The sequence below is a fragment of the Oncorhynchus mykiss genome, chromosome 7, assembly GCF_013265735.2.
Source record: "Oncorhynchus mykiss isolate Arlee chromosome 7, USDA_OmykA_1.1, whole genome shotgun sequence".
In the NCBI taxonomy this organism is placed as follows: domain Eukaryota; kingdom Metazoa; phylum Chordata; class Actinopteri; order Salmoniformes; family Salmonidae; genus Oncorhynchus; species Oncorhynchus mykiss.
In genome coordinates this window covers 2,533,600-2,541,581 of record NC_048571.1, presented here as the reverse complement: position 1 = coordinate 2,541,581, position 7,982 = coordinate 2,533,600, and positions in this window count along the sequence as shown.

Below are 7,982 nucleotides of genomic sequence, written 5' to 3'. Positions count from 1 at the left end.
TGTTTGTATATAATATATAATAATAATATGTGTTTGTATATAATATATAATAATAATATGTGTTTGTATATAATAATAATATGTGTTTGTATATAATATATAATAATAATATGTGTTTGTATATAATATATAATAATAATATGTGTTTGTATATAATGTGAAGAAATACGTTTTAGACAGACGATGCTGGTGGAAGTTATATATCAGAGACCCCTTACTAAATCTTACTAAATCTTACTAAATCTTACTAAATCTTTATTTATTTTTGATGTCTTAAAAAGAAACAATGCTGAAATTGAATAAATTATATTATTTAAACAAGTTCATGTCTAATGTTTTAGTTGTTGCGCTGTCGTTATAGAAAATAGTCCTATATCAACATGTTCTCATGGGGAATGTGGATTTTCAGGGCGACACATGGTGCAGTTTAGTGTATCTGCATACAGTAGTTTATCATCAGGCCTTCGGGGGATTTTAAATGTTCCTGTTGTTGCTGTTTGTCATTTTCCCCGTCTGACATCACAATGAACCCACCCAGCCTCCCAATCACAGCTCTCTGTTGCTCTTCTCTCTCAGGGAGATGTTTTAAAATGGGAGAGAGAGAGAGAGACCGTCTGACATCACAATGAACCCTCCAAGCCTCCCAACCACAGCTCTTTGTTGCTATTCTCTCTCAGGGAGATGTTTTAAAATGGGAGAGAGAGAGAGAGACCGTCTGACATCACAATGAACCCTCCCAGCCTCCCAATCACAGCTCTCTGTTGCTCTTCTCTCTCAGGGAGATGTTTTAAAATGGCGGCCGAAAGAGAGAGAGACAAGACTCTCTAATGGTTACCTTCCCGTTAACTATAGTCTAGTCCTGTCACTGAGGAGAGAGAGAAGACTAATGGTTACCTTCCTGTTAACTATAGTCTAGTCCTGTCACTGAGGAGAGAGAGAAGACTAATGATTACTCTCCTGTTAACTATAGTATATTCCTGTCACTGAGGAGAGAGAGAAGACTAATGGTTACCTTCCTGTTAACTATAGTCTAGTCCTGTCACTGAGGAGAGAGAGAAGACTAATGGTTACCTTCCTGTTAACTATAGTCTAGTCCTGTCACTGAGGAGAGAGAGAATACTAATGGTTACTCTCCTGTTAACTATAGTATATTCCTGTCACTGAGGAGAGAGAGAAGACTAATGGTTACTCTCCTGTTAACTATAGTCTAGTCCTGTCACTGAGGAGAGAGAGAAGACTAATGGTTACCTTCCCGTTAACTATAGTCTAGTCCTGTCACTGAGGAGAGAGAGAAGACTAATGGTTACCTTCCTGTTAACTATAGTCTAGTCCTGTCACTGAGGAGAGAGAGAATACTAATGATTACCTTCCTGTTAACTATAGTCTAGTCCTGTCACTGAGGAGAGAGAGAAGACTAATGGTTACCTTCATGTTAACTATAGTCTAGTCCTGTCACTGAGGAGAGAGAGAAGACTCTCTATTGGTAGGGGACTCTGATAGCCAGCATCGATTGGTAGGGGACTCTGGAAGCCAGCATTGATTGGTAGGGGACTCTGGAAGCCAGCGTCAATTGGTAGGGGACTCTGGAAACCAGCATCGATTGGTAGGCAACTCTGATAGCCAGCGTTGATTGGTAAGCGACTCTGGAATCCAGCGTCGATTGGTAGGGCGACTCTGGAAGCCAGCGTCAATTGGTAGAGGACTCTGATAGCCAGCGTCGATTGGTAGGGCGACTCTGGAAGCCAGTGTCGATTGGTAGGCGACTCTGAAAGCCAGCGTCGATTGGTAGGGCGACTCTGGAAGCCAGTGTCGATTGGTAGGCGACTCTGAAAGCCAGCGTCGATTGGTAGGCGACTCTGATAGCCAGCGTCGATTGGTAGGGCGACTCTGGAAGCCAGCGTCGATTGGTAGGGGACTCTGGAAGCCAGCGTCGATTAGTAGGCGACTCTGATAGCCAGCGTCGATTGGTAAGGCGACTCTGGAAGCCAGCGTTGATTTGTAGGGGACTCTGGAAGCCAGTGTCGATTGGCAGGTTGACTCTGATAGCCAGCGTTGATTGGTAGGGCGACTCTGGAAGCCAGCGTTGATTTGTAGGGGACTCTGGAAGCCAGTGTCGATTGGCAGGTTGACTCTGATAGCCAGCGTCGATTGGTAGGCGACTCTGATATCCAGCGTCGATTGGTAGACGACTCTGGAAGCCAGCATCGATTGGTAGGTGACTCTGATAGCCAGCATCGATTGGTATGCAACTCTGATAGCCGTGTCGATTGGTAGGGCGACTCTGATAGCTAGCTTCTGGTGTGCGGAGAGAAAGAGAACACGATCCGAAAACGTGACAAAAATTACAACGCTCGGCTTGCGTCTTTCTCCATCAGATAAAACACCCGTGGTCTTAAAATATATCCTGTTAGTTATATTACCTTAAGTGCTGCACTCGTCTGGTACGGAAGGGGAAGAGGAGTTGGGGGAGGGGTTAATGTAGCCTGTTAGAGCCGTCGCCCCTGAGGGGATGACGCAAAGGCCCCACAAACACTCTCTTGTCCCAGCCACCCTTCCTTCTCCCCCCCACTGTGTCCTCTGCTGTGTCCTTGGGCTCCGGGACCCAGTCCCATAAAGACACGCCAGCCAGAGAGTCTCATTCACAAAGGAACAGCAGAGTGCACTCACCATAATTAACCATTATGACAGAGAAAAACTCTGCCAAAAGTCAATCCACTTATTCTCTGGTAGTGGGAATGGGGGGGAAGGGGGAAGGAGGAAGGGGGACGAGGAAAGGGGAAGGGGGAGGAGGAAGGGGAATGGGAGGAAGGGGGGAAGGGAATGGGAGGAAGGGGGGAGGGGGAAGGGGAATGGGAGGAAGGGGGAGGGGGAAGGAGAGGGGTTCATGATGTCCGGCTTGGCTCTCCTTCCTTGATGTTGGAGGAAAAATAGCATTTGGACGCTACCAAAATACAGATTAATTCATGGATATTTTAAACTTGGACGTGTTTAAAAGGTCCTTGTGACGTGTCGTTGATGTCTTGGACGTATTTAAAAGGTCCTTGTGACGTGTCGTTGATGTCTTGGACGTATTTAAAAGGTCCTTGTGACGTGTCGCTGATGTCTTGGACGTATTTAAAAGGTCCTTGTGACGTGTCGCTGATGTCTTGGACGTATTTAAAAGGTCCTTGTGACGTGTCGTTGATGTCTTGGACGTGTTTAAAAGGTCCTTGTGACGTGTCGCTGATGTCTTGGACGTATTTAAAAGGTCCTTGTGACGTGTCGTTGATGTCTTGGACGTGTTTAAAAGGTCGTTGTGACGTGTCGCTGATGTCTTGGACGTATTTAAAAGGTCCTTGTGACGTGTTGCTGATGTCTTTCAGACGAGGTTTAATGAAGCGTCGTAGTAGCCACCTCTTATAACCCCACCCACTTTCTTATAACCCCACCCACTTACAGTAGCCATCTCTTCCATGTGCTTTTCCAGACTATATTCAACTCACGAGGATGTGGAATAGAATGACTAGTTAACAGGTTGAGTTTCTACTACTACAGAGCTGTTCTCTAACTGTGATCTATAGGACTAGTTAACAGGTTTAGTTTATACTACAGAGCTGTTCTCTAACTGTGATCTATAGGACTAGTTAACAGGTTTAGTATCTACTACTACAGAGCTGTTCTCTAACTGTGATCTATAGGACTAGTTAACAGGTTTAGTTTATACTACAGAGCTGTTCTCTAACTGTGATCTATAGGACTAGTTAACAGGTTTAGTATCTACTACTACAGAGCTGTTCTCTAACTGTGATCTATAGGACTAGTTAACAGGTTTAGTTTATACTACAGAGCTGTTCTCTAACTGTGATCTATATGACTAGTTAACAGGTTTAGTATCTACTACTACAGAGCTGTTCTCTAACTGTGATCTATAGGACTAGTTAACAGGTTGAGTTTCTACTACTACAGAGCTGTTCTCTAACTGTGATCTATAGGACTAGTTAACAGGTTTAGTTTATACTACAGAGCTGTTCTCTAACTGTGATCTATAGGACTAGTTAACAGGTTTAGTTTCTACTACTACAGAGCTGTTCTCTAACTGTGATCCATAGGACTAGTTAACAGGTTTAGTTTATACTACAGAGCTGTTCTGTAACTGTGATCTATAGGACTAGTTAACAGGTTTAGTTTCTACTACTACAGAGCTGTTCTCTAACTGTGATCTATAGGACTAGTTAACAGGTTTAGTTTCTACTACTACAGAGCTGTTCTCTAACTGTGATCTATATGACTAGTCAACAGGTTTAACTGTGATCTATAGGACTAGTTAACAGGTTTAGTTTATACTACAGAGCTGTTCTCTAACTGTGATCTATAGGACTAGTTAACAGGTTTAGTTTCTACTACTACAGAGCTGTTCTCTAACTGTGATCCATAGGACTAGTTAACAGGTTTAGTTTATACTACAGAGCTGTTCTCTAACTGTGATCTATAGGACTAGTTAACAGGTTTAGTTTATACTACAGAGCTGTTCTCTAACTGTGATCTATAGGACTAGTTAACAGGTTTAGTTTATACTACAGAGCTGTTCTCTAACTGTGATCTATAGGACTAGTTAACAGGTTTAGTTTCTACTACCCCCCCCCCCCCCCTCTCCATCCTCCACCCCACCAACATAGATCACCTTATCTAAACGGTGTGTCTCAGGGATACATTGAGGTACCATGGCAACGTGCCAAACCATGACCAGGTAGGAACAATCCCATGTGTGATAGTGTCTTTCATCTGTTGAAGAGGAATCTACTTTCCTCTCAGGACTCCAGGGTCTGACAAGGTTGTTTCTAGGACTTTGAGAGATAGAGACAGAAAGAGAGAGAGACAGAGAGAGACAGATAGACAGAGAGAGACAGAAAGAGACAGCGAGAGAGACAGATAGAGACAGACAGAGACAGATAGAGAGATAGACAGACAGAGAGAGACAGAAAGAGACAGCGAGAGAGACAGATAGAGACAGACAGAGAGACAGAGACAGATAGAGACAGCGAGAGAGACAGATAGAGACAGACAGAGACAGATAGAGAGATAGACAGACAGAGAGAGACAGAAAGAGACAGCGAGAGAGACAGATAGAGACAGACAGAGAGACAGAGACAGATAGAGACAGCGAGAGAGACGGATAGAGAGACAGACAGACAGACAGGAGAGAGAGAGAGAGAGAGAGAGAGACAGAAAGAGACAGCGAGAGAGACGGATAGAGAGACAGACAGAGAGAGACAGATAGTTTTAAATGAAGGACCTGTAGATATGGACTAGGTATTCCTCCTCCCCTCCTGTAGCAGGAGATGGCTTGTAATCAGCTGTGATCTGATCAGTTTCCTGTTTTAAACCTGAGGAGATAATGGGGCAGTCTGGGAGCCGGACTCCTGCATCCCATCAGAGCACTTTATCGTAGTTCCCCTACATGACACAGACGGACATACGGGACGAGGAGATGAGACTGACTCTGATGAAGATTGGCATCTTTTAATGGAGCAGAGACATCTCACATCTCTGGGTAGAAGACTCAGGGACATGTCTCAATAGTCTGATATGGCTTCCTTTCCTCGTCTCCTAATGTAGCAGAGACATCTCACATCTCTGGGTAGAAGACTCAGGGACATGTCTGATATGGCTTCCTTTCCTCACCTCCTAATGTAGCAGAGACATCTCACATCTCTGGGTAGAAAACTCAGGGACATGTCTCAATAGTCTGATATGGCTTCCTTTCCTCGTCTCCTAATGTAGCAGAGACATCTCACATCTCTGGGTAGAAGACTCAGGGATATGTCTGATATGGCTTCCTTTCCTCACCTTCTAATGTAGCAGAGACATCTCATATCTCTGGGTAGAAGACTCAGGGACATGTCTCAATAGTCTGATATGGCTTCCTTTCCTAACCTCCTAATGTAGCAGAGACATCTCATATCTCTGGGTAGAAGACTCAGGGACATGTCTCAATAGTCTGATATGGCTTCCTTTCCTCGTCTCCTAATGTAGCAGAGACATCTCATATCTCTGGGTAGAAGACTCAGGGACATGTCTCAATAGTCTGATATGGCTTCCTTTCCTCGTCTCCTAATGTAGCAGAGACATCTCATATCTCTGGGTAGAAGACTCAGGGACATGTCTCAATAGTCTGATATGGCGTCCTTTCCCCATCTCCTTCCCTTGGTTATTGTGTTGAGACAGAGATGTTTTGATGGGACGAAACAGTAGTGTAACGAACAGAGCAGGACTGTCACATCTATTACCAGTTGTGTTTTCTTTTCTTCAAACCCCTCCCCTGCGAGTCCCATTGCAGGACTCTTTCTGACAGGGGGTGTTTGGGGAAGGGCAGGGTATAGGAGAGGAGGGGGGTTGGCTGTCGAGTCTGAGACGGGGACTTGACATGACACTGCATGGATGCCCCCCTCCCATACCACCTCTGTGACCCCCCTGGACCCCGTCAAGGCTGAAAACTGTCACAACAAGTCTGATCTACCCCAGAGCAGAGCCCTGATATTCACTGGAACTATTCAATTCCAAGACTGTGAAAGATACAAGATGATAAAGTGAACAATACAGTCAGTGAACAATATGATAAAGTGAACAAGATGATAAAGTGAACAAGATGATAAAGTGAACAAGATGATAAAGTGAACAAGATGATAAAGTGAACAAGATGATAAAGTGAACAATACAGTCAGTGAACAATATGATAAAGTGAACAAGATGATAAAGTGAACAAGATGATAAAGTGAACAATACAGTCAATGAACAAGATGATAAAGTGAACAAGATGATAAAGTGAACAATACAGTCAGTGAACAAGATGAGGGAAAGAGTTAGGGAGGGAGGGGGGGAGAGAGGCAGGGAGGGAGAGAGAGTGGCAGGAAGAGAGAGAGAGGCAGGGCGGAAGAGATGGAGGCAGGGCGGAAGAGATGGAGGCAGGGTCGGAGAGGCAGGAATGAAGAGAGAGGCAGGGAGGGAGAGAGAGGCAGGGAGGGAGAGAGAGGCAGGGAGGGAGAGAGAGGTAGGGAGGGAGAGAGAGACAGGGAGGGAGAGAGAGAGACAGGGAGGGAGAGAGAGGCTGGGAGGGAGAGAGAGACAGGGAGGGAGAGACAGGGAGGGAGGGAGAGTGAGAAAGGGAGGGAGAGAGAGAGACAGGGAAGGAGAGAGAGACAGGGAGGGAGAGAGAGGCAGGGAGGGAGAGAGAGACAGGGAGGGAGAGAGAGGCAGGGAGGGAGGGAGAGACAGGGAGGGAGAAAGAGGCACGAAGAGAGAGAAAGGCAGGGAGAGAGAGAAATGCAGGGAGAGAGAGAGAAAGGCAGGGAGAGAGAGAAATGCAGGAAGAGAGAAAGAAAGGGAGGGAGGCAATGCCCCTGAGACTATTTATAGGCTGCTATAAGTGATGTCCCTCATTATGTAATTGCAAGACATATAATTGAGAAATTGGGACAGGGAGGGAGAGTAAAGGAGAAAACAGAGAGAGATGGAGGGGGAGGTGTAGTCAGAGAAAAAGGAGGGAGAAAGAACAAAGAACAAGTCCCCCCCCCCCCCCCCCCCCACACACACACACACACACACAAACACACATACACACACACACACACACACACACACACAAACACACACACACACACACACACACACACACACACATACACACAGGTACACACACACAGGTACACACACACAGGAACACACACAGGAACACACACAGGAAAACACACACAGGTACACACACACAGGAACACACACACAGGAACACACACACACACACACACAGGAAAACACACACAGGAAAACACACACAGGTACACACACACAGGTACACACACAGGAACACACACACAGGAACTACCCTACCCTCTACTCTACAATACCCTAACCCCCTCTACCCCCCTACTCTACAATACCCTAACCCCCTCTACCCTCCTACTCTACAATACCCTAACCCCCTCTACCCTCCTACTCTACAATACCCT